Source organism: Cyanistes caeruleus, chromosome 5 (assembly GCF_971803275.1).
Source record: "Cyanistes caeruleus chromosome 5, bCyaCae1.hap1.1, whole genome shotgun sequence".
NCBI classification, from domain to species: Eukaryota; Metazoa; Chordata; class Aves; order Passeriformes; family Paridae; genus Cyanistes; species Cyanistes caeruleus.
In genome coordinates, this window is record NC_141705.1 from 23,338,555 (window position 1) to 23,352,869 (window position 14,315).

General features: G+C 43.4%; 1 protein-coding gene and 1 long non-coding RNA gene across 6 annotated transcripts in view; one reads left to right on the forward strand and one right to left on the reverse strand.

The window, feature by feature from the left end:
* The window catches only part of RBM47 (RNA binding motif protein 47), a 75,584-nt gene that overhangs the window by 41,422 nt on the left and 19,847 nt on the right, over positions 1 to 14,315 (reverse strand). The gene's annotated exons all lie outside the window — the stretch shown is intronic.
* LOC111928081 (uncharacterized) lies at positions 66 to 11,347 on the forward strand. 2 transcript variants are annotated; one of them, XR_002863905.2, is made up of 5 exons: positions 66 to 814; positions 2,322 to 2,461; positions 3,540 to 3,796; positions 4,964 to 5,092; positions 11,085 to 11,347. It is a non-coding gene; the product is annotated as an uncharacterized LOC111928081 (long non-coding RNA). The 2 variants fall into 2 exon arrangements; XR_002863904.2 differs by having other exon boundaries at positions 66 to 244.

Genomic DNA, 14,315 nt, shown 5'->3' on the forward strand with positions numbered 1-14,315 from the left:
TTACCAGGCTCTGTCCCACCCTCCTGGCAAACATCTGTGGGAGAAGGCAGTGCCGGGGCCACGGAGGCAGAGCCAGCGTTGGAAAGGTCGCTCCTCTTCTACCTGCCCTGTTCTCCACAGGGAAAAACAAAGCACTCAAGAAAAGGGAAACCTGCTAAGAGGGGGATCAAGGGAATGCATGTCATGAAGGGTAAAAAAAAAAAAAGGTAGACAAGTGGTGCTATTAATAGATAATTTGTGGCAGGTAAGTCATGATAACCTTTCTCTGTATTGTTCTAAGGTTGCAGGCAAGCCTAGGCGTGCCTTGCTGAGAGCTGAGAGGGAATGCTTAATTCTGTGGGAGTACATAAATTTCCAAGTAAATCTTTGGCATAAGAGAGCGCTCATTCAAATGACAACTAAAACTCCAAAATCATGAAAAAAAGACCTGAACTGCAAAATAATGCAAAGGGAGCCTAAACACGGAGACAGGGGAAAGAAATGGCCAAAGCAATCGGCAGCACCTTGCTCTACTCCTGTGTCTTGGTTTTTCAGGAGTGCCTCAGAGTTAAAGCCCTACCTGTTCTAAACAGAGGTTTCCTGTTCTCAGGAAGTTAACAATTACAAGCAGAGGGCAGACGAAATGGGCTGGCAACTGAGCACAGCACTGATAAGGTGACACTGCTGCTCCCTGAGGAGGAAAGTGTAGCTGCTGAACTTGGGAAGCACCCAAAGGCTGGCACTCAACATGGAGTGGTTGCTCCCAACGTGGGGGACATTTTCTGGACCTGGTACACAGGTGTTTGCTCATGGAGGAACACTGGGGAAATCTAGGGTACGTTGTGTTGTTCCAGTTTTGTGATACTGCCTTGTCTGTCACAGGATTTCAATCCTGGTTTGGGGAAGAGCAATTAATTTTGTCTAATTTGGACCCCAAACTTGAACAGTATGCATTTTAATGTACAGGTTAAGGAGAAAATCTACGCCACAGCAGCTCCAGCTAGTCAGATTAGTTGCTAAGACCTGCTACATGGTGCAACAATGATCATTGTAATGGGGTCCATGTGATGGAGTTGCTGCTGATCTGGATCCTGTATAGTCTTACACAGGGTTGGGGATGTCCATACCCAGTGATGTTGGGCTGAGGGACACCAGCTGAGTCCAGCCAGGTTGGAGAGGCACTCTCTGCCTGCTGGGTGCACCGCTGTGTGTTCACAGGTGGCCAGCAGCACAGCTCCATCCAGCCCAACAGCTTGCGAGCACAGGTGACACCGTTGCTTCAGCAACGGGTTGTGGCTTGATTGCGAGCGGATGTGTCACTGCAATCGGGAGCACCTTCCCCGAGCCAGGAGTCCCCAGGGCCCAGGGCAAGCCTGCAGGGGCTGATGCATGGGCACTTGCTGCAGCAACACAGGCCCTGTGGCTACAGCCTATACCACATGCCCAGTGTGCCAGCACACAAAAGTCTGCTCAGCTCTCCAAGGTCCCCACTTGTTCTGTGTGTTTTCAGGTGTGTTGCTCCCTCCTGCCGGTCTGCATTCACTTCCCCTCCCCTTTTGTCTGGGAAAGGAGAGGCAGAAGGGGAATGTCTCATGCACTTGGTACTGTGCCACCATGGCAGCAGCCTGCAGCTGCCTGCTAGGATGGCTCTTTACTGGGAATGGGCAGGATGCTGGCATGATTAGAAAAGGCATATGGACTTCCTTACAGCTGCTAGACACAATCCTGCTTCTGTAGGACAACCTGCAAGACTGATAAATATCTTTTGCATAAACCTCCTGAATTCTCAACATTAATTGTTACACCCGCTGGATGAAAATCCTTCACAGCTGCTTTACAGCGTCTGCTCCCAGCCTGTGAGGAAAAGTGTGATAATTGTGCAGGGGAGGGAGAGACCCCACTTTTTCTGCAGTTTCTCAGGCTTGTAAGCCACACCATGTTAGCCTCTTTGTGCCTTGCTGATACCCCAGTAGAAGTAAGAACACCCTGCCATTCCACAGAGCTGCTTGGAGTATTAGCTGCGGCTATCACCTCTGAGACCCCTCAGGCAGAAGGAGGGGATTTATCTGAAAGATCTTATCTAGGCTTAAGACCCTGCCTAACCAGAATCAGGGAGCAGGAACTTCTCACGGCAGTCTTGCTCCACCTGGTAACCAATGCTGCTCTCAGAGAGGTGCACTAGATAGGCAAGGGGGAGGTCCAGCCAAGCTGTTTCTCTCTTCACTTTGGATAAGAAGCCCATTCAAGATGTCTCAGATTTTCCCAAGAAAGCCTGATTGGAAAAGATCATGTTTATGTGAAAAGATTTGCTTTCTCTTTTTTTTTTTTTTTTTCCTTGTCAGTTTGATGTTTCCTGGTTGCAGTAGCATTTCAGCAGAAGATCTGGAGGAGACCTGGCCATACATCTTCATCAGATATAGCTTTTGTCACTGATGTGTTCCATGGTCTGGGCTTTGGCAAGTAGAAAACTGAGGCTGCAGTGGTAAGATTTGGAAGTAGAAGAGTAGCACACTGATACTTGGGTTATGGAGCTAGCTCAAACTTAGTTTGCCTGGCAGCATAGACAAGGTTACTGACTATTACAGGGAGGTCATACATACTCAATTTTCCACAGTGCTAACACTTCTAAAAATCATGTTAGCCTGGTACAAGCCTAAGAGAGTCAAATAGTGTGTAGTATTGACACTCGGAGGCCAGAAGACTTTGAAGAAACTCGGTTATCAGTTTTAACTGCCACAGAAAAATGATGTCTCTGCTACAGCACATCTAAAGTTGTATCATGTCCTCCTGGGCAAATAGAGCCGTGGGAAATTTGGTGGGTCCTTCCCCCAAATCTGCCCTTGCAGATTAGCTGATGTAAAGCAACAGAAACCAGACCTTTCTTTTTCATTGTTGCACAAGAAATAAAAAAACTGCCTTCCCTGTATAGCCATCACCTTGAGAAAGTTCATCCTATTATTCACACATTTTCCTCTCACAGAGATGAAGTTTCTATAGGTTCAGAGAGAGGTGGATGCTTCTGAGGAGGCCAAGCATGCCCTGGTATCACAAAAGTGTGACATACAGTGTGCTGCACTGCAGATCACTGGGGCTGGGCTTCTGATTAACACACAGCTCACAGAAGGGACTGGGGCCCGTGGAGACTTGGCATTTCAGTCGCTTTTCAGCACTCAACCTTTGCCACAGAGCACAGGTTTCAAGGGCAATGTAACACTTGCATATTTACCTACTGTGAATGGAGGAGGTGCCAGGTTGGACAGCTTACAGACTGTAAAGTCAAACATTAATTTAATACAGACATCTTATAACTTCATACTGGCTTGGGAGCAACTAATACATAGGGATATTAAAAGTGAGAAAGCACCTAAAATTCACAAAACTCTTTCAATGAAGCACCAATTTACTTACAAATTGTTAACAACCTTGACAACACAGAGACCAAACAATAAAACTAAAATATGGGTATCAAGTAACAGAGGGGAAATTTCTGTGAATCTTAAATAAGTTTTAATTTTGTTCCAGTTCTCTTTCAACAGATGCATTTTTATTTCATCCTGCAGGGCAACACTTATTTTGGAAAAGGGTACAGGCAGATCCATAGGGGCTACTGCAGAGGCTTTGAAAACTTTCCATTCCCAGTAAAGAGCCTGCATCTGAGCACATGGGGCTATTAGGAATATGCTTAGACTCATCCCTAAGCAACGTGTCGAAACCACCTCCCCAGGAAATACTGGTACAGCACTGATCTCCTCCGACAGGAGCTACATCCCCTTCTCTGGAGCAGAAGGACTAGCAACTACCTGCTGCTAAAAAACAGGTGGGAGGGGAAAAATAATTGCTGTGAGCTGTAGAAGATCTTTATCACAGTAAAACAGAAGGGACCTGAAGTATGAATTGAGAATGCTCTTTCAACAGTGGCCTGAATGCTGGATGTGAGGACACCTCTCCAGCTGTGGGTTTGACTGGGTGTCTGGGCTTTTGGAAATCCTACCTGGACATGCCAGCAGTGCAAGATCTACAGTCTTGCCATACCTACTCATCCTTTTGGTCCATAATTTAGTATCTTGTGCTGAGCTTTCGGAGCAAAATGCCCTGTAGATATTAATCTGTTGGAGAATGAGTCCTCAGCACTTGACAAAGTACTCCTCTGGATGATAAAAGAGATGGTAAGGAAACAGAAACATTGCTGCTAGCTGATCCTAGAGCTGTTTGGCTTGTGGTTTCACTGGATAGGAGTTTCAGTCAACACTATTCCCTTAGAGGGAGCAGACCTTACAATATACACAAGATGTGTAAGAAAACTTGCTCGTGATTCACACAGAAACCAAATGTTGATGGGAAGGAACATTTGCAAGCAGTTTCTGTAGAGCTCCTAACAAAGAATGGGCAACACTGATACAAAATCATATGTCAGGCTTGAAAACACCCTACAAAAACAGGCTTTTTTCCAAAAAACAAGCCAAAATATCCCTCCTTTCTTGTTTACTTCCTTATTTGCAGCTTTTTTTTTCCAAAAATAGTATTACAAAACATTATCATCCAAAGCTTTCAGGGAGTATTGCCTATTTTTACTCCATCTTGTTTTGTAAGACCATACTACATTAGTGATTTGGCAACTTCACACCGTGGACAAGTATTTCAAAATATTCCCTTCTCTGAACACACAGCTGTTAAACCACTTTTACATGTATTGCTGCATTTTGTGGTGCCACCCACAGTCACTCTTAGGAAAGGATCTGGGAAACTTGATGTTTTAAAATCAGAGATGCACATACCCCATGGGTTCGGTTTTAATGCAAAAGTCTCTCAGCTAAGCTGCTTCTGGAATTTGCTGATGGGGCAATTTTATGTAAACAGGGAGAATCTCAGGCTCAGGCTTTGGTGGCGTTGATTTAGTCAGGATCCTCAGTGGACAGCTGGGAGGGGAATTTGTGGTCTGGATACTTTAACAACGATGTTCTCATCCCTGGACCCTTGTATCCAGTTGTGGAGACCAGCTGCAGAGGAGCAAATGGGCAGGTCTGGAGGAGGCGCCTTCAGGAGCACCTGTGGCACCAGGACTGCCTGGCAGGCACACCTGCCCTGGCAGCCACTGGGATGGCACTGGCTGCAGGTATGTCTATGGGGCATTGGTGTGTAGGGACCGTGATATTAATTTACTTATTATCTATTATCTGTCCTTATGTTAAGACACATTAGGTTTTAAAATGCTTTGTAAGAGCTGACTGGACATGTGAAGCTCTAGAAAGTTAGAATTTCTAATAAAAGAGAATACATGTGTTGCCAGCAATACCTTAATTCTGCTTTCTTGGGCATTAACATTGGAACTGGAGCTAGCCTGTAGCCATTTTAGCACTGAGCATTCTTCTTACACTGTTCTTAGCACCTTACGTTAAATTTGGGCAAATATTTGCTCTCAGATTCAGTTCCTAACATTTGATGACCTGAAGCACCCTCATTAGACTCCACAGGTGCAGTTAGTTGCCTTGAATTAACCCCAGGAGACAAATAATGTTTCTAATTTAAAATAACACTTAAGAAGATAGTACATACAGAGATTTTATAGCTGAATGGAAAAGAATGGGCCTGAATCAGGCTTTCCAGAGCATACTGCCAAGATGATGAATGAAATATTTTTATTCTTATTTGCTTTACTCAAAATCTCAGAGGAGTTATTGATACAGATCTCTGTGAGGCCCGTTCCTAAGGACTGTACTTACGTATTTGGAAGCTATTATTTACTTAATTATTTCCGTGCAGCCCAAAACATCCCAGAGCTTCACTACATAGATGCCTTTTACAGCACATTCACCTCATCATCAAATTCAAGGCACAAGAAAAAACATTCGTAGATTGGTGGGATGAAGATCTGAAGGCTGGACCCACACAGTGGGCCTCTTGCTTTGTGGTTTTCCTATCATCTGCCTGTAAGAGGTGTCTGGCTGCCTCTCACTTCTCTCTTTTGGTGGAACCCAATGAAGAGCTCCTGCCTAGAAATAGCAGAATGGCTAACACACAGCTGGAGGTAGATGGGGTACCACACAAACACGAGTTAGTTGAGGATGCCAAGGATAGAGTGACTGGCTTGGTAATGGTTTGAAAGGAAGTTAAGAGAAAATCACAGAGATTAGCGGACAAGGTTCAAGAGGAACAGGATATTGGGAGCTGCTTACATGGTGAGTGATAGATGCAGAGGAAGGTGGGATAGAGCTGGAAGGCATCTTGAAGGTAGAAGAGATAAGAGGAAATCCACAGTTTCTGAAGGGAAAAAAAATAGGATGGGGCAACCCAGCTGCAAGAGTGAAATATGTTGTTTTGGGGGGACAGCTGATGAGACATAGCAATGCTTGTGAGAAGGGAGAAACTGAGAGCTGAATTGGAAAGAGGAAGCAGTAAATACAGGATGTGCAGATGATGGCTCTGAAGGAGTGCCTGTGAGTCAGGTAAAATAATAGTGTACTGGAAGAACATAACCGAAAGGACATCTAGTCCCCGGGTGAAGGAAGAATTGGTGGGTAATGTGCTTTCGAGCCACGCATCTGGCACCACTGTACAGGGTGCTGGAAGCCACACTGCTCATAAGTTGAAGAAGTGGAGTCCATCTATAGAGAGAAATGGAAAAGGGTCACAGGAGGCAGTGCAACAGAGCCCAACCACATCAAAACAGGGATATTAGGGACAAAATTCCCTGTGTGGTGGAGCTGGAAGGTTGCAAACTATTCAAGAGAGACTGGTTGGAAAACCAAAGTGATGAGCACTCAGGGGTTTAAAGATCAGAAAATAAACCGCCTATGGGGATCGGATCAGTTAGGGAGCATTTTTGTGACCAGGATGAAGTCTTGCTTCACTTTCATAAAGTCAAGCAAAGCAGTGAGGCTGAGAAGGTAGAAGTCTAACAGGGACCTGGGACATTGAATGACGGTCATTCTGCTGAGAAATCAAAGATCTTCAAGGAAGCTGGAGAAAGCCTGAGGTGCAAAATTTTGTGAGGAAAACAAGGGGGAGGAAAGAGAGGCAATTCTGGGTGCAAGCTGCAGGGACCTGAGCTTGTTAACCCTTGCAGACAATCGGTGGTGCAGTGTCAGAAACAGGCGGGCACTGTCGCTGAGGCTGCTGCTGCTGGGGATGGGCCACTGCCAAGGCAGCAGGGAGGGCAGGTCTGCCTGCTGCCAGGGTGAAAGGAGGAGCAGGAACTGGAGGGGTAACAGTTGAGGAAGAAAAATGTAAAATGAATCATTTTCCTGTTTATGATAAAAATACCCTCAAGCAGATTTTCATAGTAATTAAAAATACTCATATAAAACGTGCCTGGGAGAACCAGCAATGCCCTCTCTACAATAGCTACATCACATGTGCAAACAAAATATGTTGTTAAACTTGTTTGGTTTTTTTCCTATGTAAGGACTAAAACCAGATATCATTTACTCCTATGCACAAACAACCAGTAATGATTTATGCTTGTGGAGTTCCCATCTATTGTACGAAATTTGGAGAGCTGAGTAACACAATGTTCTGTACCAGAAAACTGCAGCATTTAGCTGGTCTGTCAGTTCCCCAGAGTAATTTTATGGTATTTCTATTTTTTAAATCTTCCAGTAACAGTGAAAGTGGATTTGCTTTTCCATGCAAAGAAATTATTTAAGAGCAAGTTTGTAATGCCTACTCTGACAAGCACATTGTTGCATTTTCTAAGCTCAGACCTTCAGTTTGGCTGTCCTGAGGCAAACAGCATGGCTAGTGAGAAAATCATGATTCAAACTCCCAAATTACAAAATTCATCTTGTTCCTGCTTAAGATTTTAGAATTTAAAAACTTTTCACCAGATTATGCAAAATTCACTTTATAATATTTCATCTTAGGCAGATGATGTATTTTGAGAGCTGATATACAGAACCCTGCTCTACTTACTACTATGAAATCAGGAGCCATTCTATACATGTATTTCAGTGAAAAATGTGCTATCTACTTATAAGCACAGTCACAGATATTTGTGGTTGGCTGGGTCTCAGACTAGCTTAGCTGCAGGCTACAATTCAGATTTGAGGTTTGGACTTAATTTATATTAGAACTGGAATTACACATTGTGCTCTCAGTAATCTTTACACAAGATGGAGGGACTCTCAGGACCAGCTTGTTCTTGCAAGTCTTCTGCTTAGGACAAACCTTCTCAGAGGATACCAGTTTGCATTTGAGTTTAGTTTCATCTGTATTATGGCAAGATCTTACGATACTAGAATTATAGAATTATAGAATGATTAGTGTTGGAAGGGACCTTTAAAGGACATCAAGCCCAGCCCCTTCAGTGAACAGATACATCAACTTGATCAGGTTAGTCAGATTCCTGTTCAGCCTTAACTTGAACACTTGCAGGGGTGATGCATTTAACATCTCTCTGTTAACATGTTCCAGCATTTTACCACCACCATCATAAAAATTTTCTTCTTTATATCTACTCTGCATATTTTATCTGTAGATATGGATATATCTATTTACCCTCTTTAAAACCATTTCCCTTGTCCTATTGCAACAGACCCTTCTAAAAATCTGCCCACATCTTACTCTCTTTAGCTACTGGAAGGTGCTATAAGACCTCCTCAGAGCCTTTTCTTCTCCTGGCTCAAAAACCTGAACTCTCAGATTTTCCTCATAGGAGAGGTGATCCAGCCCTCTGATCATTTTCATGGCCTTCCTCTGGACTTGCTCCAAAAGGTTCATGTCGTTCCTGTGCTGAGACCTCATCTGAGAGCTGAACGCAGCACTCCAGGTGTGGTTTCACAGAAGTGGAATGGAGAGGGAGAATCACCTCCCTTGGCCTGTTGACCACATTTCTTGATGCAGCCCAGCCTGTAGTTGGTCTTTGAGAGGACATTGCTGGTTCATGTCCAACCTCTCACCCACCAGCACCCCCAAGCCCTTCTCCACTGAGCCATTCTCAATTCCTCCATCCCCCAGCCTGTCCTGATACCAGGGGCTTCTCTGGCTTACTCAGGTGCAGCACTTGCACTTAGCCCTTCTGTGCCTCATGAGGTTCCCATGGGCCCACTTCTGGAGCTCATCCTGGTCCCTAGGGATGGCATCCCATCCCATATGAACTGTGTGACTCAGCTTGGCGCCATCTGCAAATGTGCTGAGAGTGCACTCTTTGCCTTTTGCTTTAAAAACAATCCCCTAAGCAGTGAGGATTTCAACACCTGAAATTATATAATTTGACTCAACACAACTCCATTTATTCCACCAGGATATTGAACAGCACTGAAATTATTGAAGAGCCTGTGTTGTGGACTCCTAGCTGGGTTATTTTTATGGTGTTTCACATCAGTCATGGAAAGCTACAAGTTTTTTCTTTTTTTTAAACAACAGAATAGATGTATGAAAACAGCTGTTCAGAAATAACATACATAGAGTCCTAATCCTATTCTAATATCATAGACCACAGACCCATAGAAGGGAGATGATTAATCATATTTTAATTATTACTAAGACTCCAAGCACCACCAGATTGCGAGAAAGGTCTTAGAAGATGCCTTAGTAAAGACTGCTAGGCAGTCTAAGTCAATTTATCACTATCAAAATATCAAATTCTGAACCCAAACTGTTAGTGTCCTGTCCCCAAGTGTGAGATCAGTGCTACAAACCTGTTAGAAGGGTTTTTTTATGATACTTTCCTTTTTTTTTTTTTTTTTTTTGTGATTTATCACCTGAATCTCGACTGAAACTTGATTGGTAGTTGGGAATAATCCTGAAGTATTCTGCAGTGATAGTTGGTATTTCATGCTACAGCTATGTACTTCTGGGCTTTCAAATCCTCTTAACGGTGTAAATTTCCTTAGCCTTTCCCTTGAAGGAATCCCAGCTCACTTGTTTTTCACATGGTGCTTTCAGCTCCTTTAATATACAGTCAGATCTCAAGGAGAACACTGAAATTATTAAAGTCAGAAATTAATAATTTAAATTAACCATAATACTTGGTTTCACTAACCTTACTGTGACTATTTTGAGTGATAGGCTAGCCATTTATCTGATCTCACACGTCAGTCAGATACTGGTTAAAAATGTAGGGTTGGGAAACTGAGTGTCTTGGCCACTTCCAAAGATTTTCTTCTTACTGAAGGACAATACTGTCTCCAGACAAAACGTACCAGCACCATTCATCATAGGAAAAGTCAGAATGCTCTCATCTATTTAGTTATTAAAACTGAAAGTGGCTCCAGGTCATGAAAAATGTTTCCACACCTTCAGCCATTGCTTGGGCTGGCAGTGGGAACACCAGAGTGCTCGAAAGCGAAGAATTGCAGAGCACAAGAACAAGGCAAACACAATAAGGAGCAATATCTCTGCTGTGTTTTCTCTGGGGCCAGCCAAGGCTGCTAAAAATTTCCTATTTGCCACTTATATTTCCTTCATTAGAAGAAATAGATTATCTCTTGCTAGACACTAAGTCTGGTTGATCCAAGGTAAGAGTTGCCGTTGGAGCATCCTTTGCAGAGACACGGCACGTAGCCGGCGTGAGCCTGCCCTCCCAGCTGGCACCAGCTCTGACCAGCCTCACTCCTCTCTGCAACCTCACTTCTAGGCTGGGGCACTGGTTCAAGAGCTGGACCTGAGAGCCTGCTGCCAGGCAGATCTCCTGTGATCCCCCCTCCACCCCGGCATTCGCTCCCAGCACGGCCACGAGGACACTGGGAAAGCAGCCAGGGCTGGGGAGTGCCCGCCACCCCGCCTGGCTGAGGTGTAACCCCAGCACATCCAGGGGAAAGGTAAGGTGTTTCTTCACAAGAGGCCTCTCAGGAACGAAGGCCATGGCGTGTTGGAACACCGTCACTCCTCGATACAAACAAGTGAGGGCAACTCAGCCAATCTAAATAAACAAATAGAAGCACAGAGGGAGGAAAAATTGCACCTTTTGGATTTGCTGCTATTCTTCATGTGCACATTTGACACTTGAATGTTATTACAATGCATGCCATGGTTCAGTTATTGATGGAATCCAAGTTACTGAGGCCATGTCTTGTTCTTCACTGATGTCAATTTATTGATAGGTTGAATATAATTTCATTTGCTTGTGGTTAAGTAAATCATCAGTAAAAATCTTTATTTTCTTGCAGTGCTAAACCCACTAAAAACATGAACAAGGCATAGATGAATACAAGCTTGTGGGATCACGCTGTGTATGAGCCTGAAATTCCAGACTGTGAGTCAGTCTGTGGACTGTGTGGCAGAGCCTCTAGTGATCCTTTGCACAAATATGGAGTAAGTCTTGTCAAAACTTCATTCTCATCAGTGTGCTAGTCAATATTTTGGGTGTTAGCATCTTGTTGATTGCTTTCTTTGTTAAGGAACAGTAAATAAAATGGTAGTGTGTAGCTCCTTTGGTGTGCAGATCTCTCACCTGTGATGCCGTATCTCTGAGGGGAGAAGCAAAGGAGAGATGCATTTGTAACCGCAGAGCTGTACCAAGGAATTGCCACTGTTAAAACAAAGCTCACTCCATCCCTGCACTACTCATGATGGTGCTGACTGTCAGGAGCCCTGCAAGCTTCTGGACTTCTGCAGCCATTAGAGATGCTGGTGGGTAGTCTGTGGGAATTTATTTCTAGTGAGAAAACAGTCTAGCATGCCCCATGCCCTGGGTTAGCATCCCTTGAGTGTTGTATGGGATAAGCCAACACAGGGAATCCATGTCTAGAGTTCTGTTCCTTCTATACAGTAACTGGAAATGGGGGCAAGGGGGATGTATTGTCTTAGTTCTGCTAAAATCCCTCCCTTGCCACCTGCAGGCCTAAGTGAAGTGGAATATGCAAGGAAGGAAAGAAAAAAAATGATAAACGAGCAGGTGAGAGGAATTCTCATGGCCTCATTCCTGGGAGGAATATCCAAAAACACATTCCTGGGATACTGATTTCTAGCAACTAAATTTTCTATTTATTTCATTCCAGTTGAGTGAAGAAAGAAAAGGTGGGGCAATGGCAGTCACTCAAAAAGAGGTTTCAGGCCTATCATATTTTGGTGACATTCTTTTAGAAACCTGTGCCTCCAAGATCCTTTTTGCCTTGTGAATAAGATGTTGAAGGAATATTCAAGTTAAATGTCTGCATTTCTAACCTGAATAAAAATACCATGCTCAGCCACGCAAATTCATGTGTCAGTCAGATCATGGGCTGACAGAACTTCTTTTAATCTAATGAGTCTGCATTCATTAAAACAAATTAGTACAGTTCCACTAGAGTCAAGGTAGTGGTACTGTTTCAGAGGGCTTCACAGCAAAGATTCAAGCAATATGAATAATATCAGGAATAAGTTGCTTTATCCCCTCTGAAACATAACCTGGAAGTGTTATAGCAGTTAATGCTTTTATAAAACCTTAAATAATGCATAAATCATTTATAAAAATTTTATGAAAGCCTGTATTCCAGGCAGTACAGATATGTACATATCACAAAAAAAAAGCCCATGTAAAAACATGCCTTAGCTCCCTGCAGCCACAGAAAAGCTCCCATCTTGTGACAACATGCATCTGTGCACAGATTTGACACAATTCTCATGATTTTGTGTATATATGTCTGCACAAAAATGGCAATAACCCTTCTTAAAAAAAGTATTTGTAAATAAAAATATTTATTATAATTTAAACATTTTTAGAATGTTTTTTAAAATATTTTTTTACAATTACTAAACCACAGGAATATCAGAGTGGGGTTTTTTCTGCATAATACATAATGGTTTTATTTTGCCACATTGGCACTCAGATGATAAACCCACAAAACACAGTGGGCCAGAAATAGCTTGTCAGAGCCTCCCCTCCTCACAGCTTCAGACTTAAAGGCAATGGAATTGCACTGATGTTTTTAACAAAGTACTTATCTTTGCTGCAGTATAAGAGAGGGGGATAAATAATACTTCTTTTTTCTGGTAGTCTGAAGATAAGCAAGTTAATTTAAACTACTGAGTATGATGTTTCCTGCTATATGTTCTCAAGAACAAGGGCAATCCAAGTTTTGCTGTATTGCTGTGATGTCTGTTTTACTTATTTAAAGGACAAAGGAAGAACTTGGGGTCATTTGTTAATCCACAAACTTTTCAAAAATTATTTTAGTTTCACAAAAGAAAGCACATATCTCAGTTCTTCCTACAGAAAAAGGGACAAAGTGGGACAGGAGAGACAGAGAAGGTCTTCTTGTCTAGGGCAATCTTGTCAGGCTAGTTTAACAGGGTTAAAATACCACCCTAGTGTAAATAAATGGGAGCACTATAGCACATGGCTTGACAAAGCATAGCCTGCAACTTACTGGACCGCAGACGAAATACACTACCGTGCAGTGCTGCCCGTGCCACTGAGCCCTACTCCTGCGTGTCCCCATGCAGCTGGTACCTATAGCCATGGTGTAGCTGACAGAATGACCCGCTTCCCAGAGGTGCTGGGGCACCACTGCTCCCTGCAGTGCTCTCCCCTCCAGCTCAGGCACAGATGGGAAGACAGAGCACCTTAAATTCATCTACACATCAGGCAACTGATATACAATTGGCTCACAATTCAAATGAAAATATAAGAACAGTGTTATTATTTCAGATTTTTGGGACTCGTAGCCCAGTAACCTGTCTGCAGCAGTGATGAAAAACTGACCCCTGAAGAAAAGCAACAATAGGATGAACATAACTGATCTTTTCTACAAGTCGTCTCCCAGCCTCCAACCATTTTCAGCTCAGGGGACTCCTCCAGCCTGACTTAGATTGCCCAGTGGTGGACCTCTGTTCCACGTACTTGCCCAGTCTTCCCTTTAGTATCTGAAAAAAATTGCTGCAACTGTCATATCCTTCAGTAAAGAGTTTCACAAATCCAGTATTTGCTACATGAAGAAATATCTTCTATTATTCTGAAATTGGCTCCTAAATCTTTGTCTAACAGTTACTACCCCTTGCATTGTGAGAGACTGAACAGCTCACCCCAAACCACCCACTTCACACCACCCTGGGTTTTATAGACCTGAATCAAAGAAAGCCCTGTGGTGGTCTCTGTCTGAGCCTGAGCCTACTCAGCCTCAGAGGCTGACTATCACATGTGTTTTGGCTGCTTTTTTCCAAGGGATTAGGAAATTTACTAAAATGTTCTCGTTGCCCAGAGTCTCTGCACATCCTTGTGGCAACACTTCTTTCCTCACCCACTGGTTGGACATTGAACATGCTGAGCACAAGAGCCATGTAAAGCTTGATGTGGGCCACTGGTCTCAAATATTTAATTGCCAGAGTGTGAGTGCTGAATTGTTCTCTTCATGGTACTCTGCGAAGTACCAAAGATTTTGCTTTACCTGGTGTATTAATTTTGGGATATTAAAGCTAAG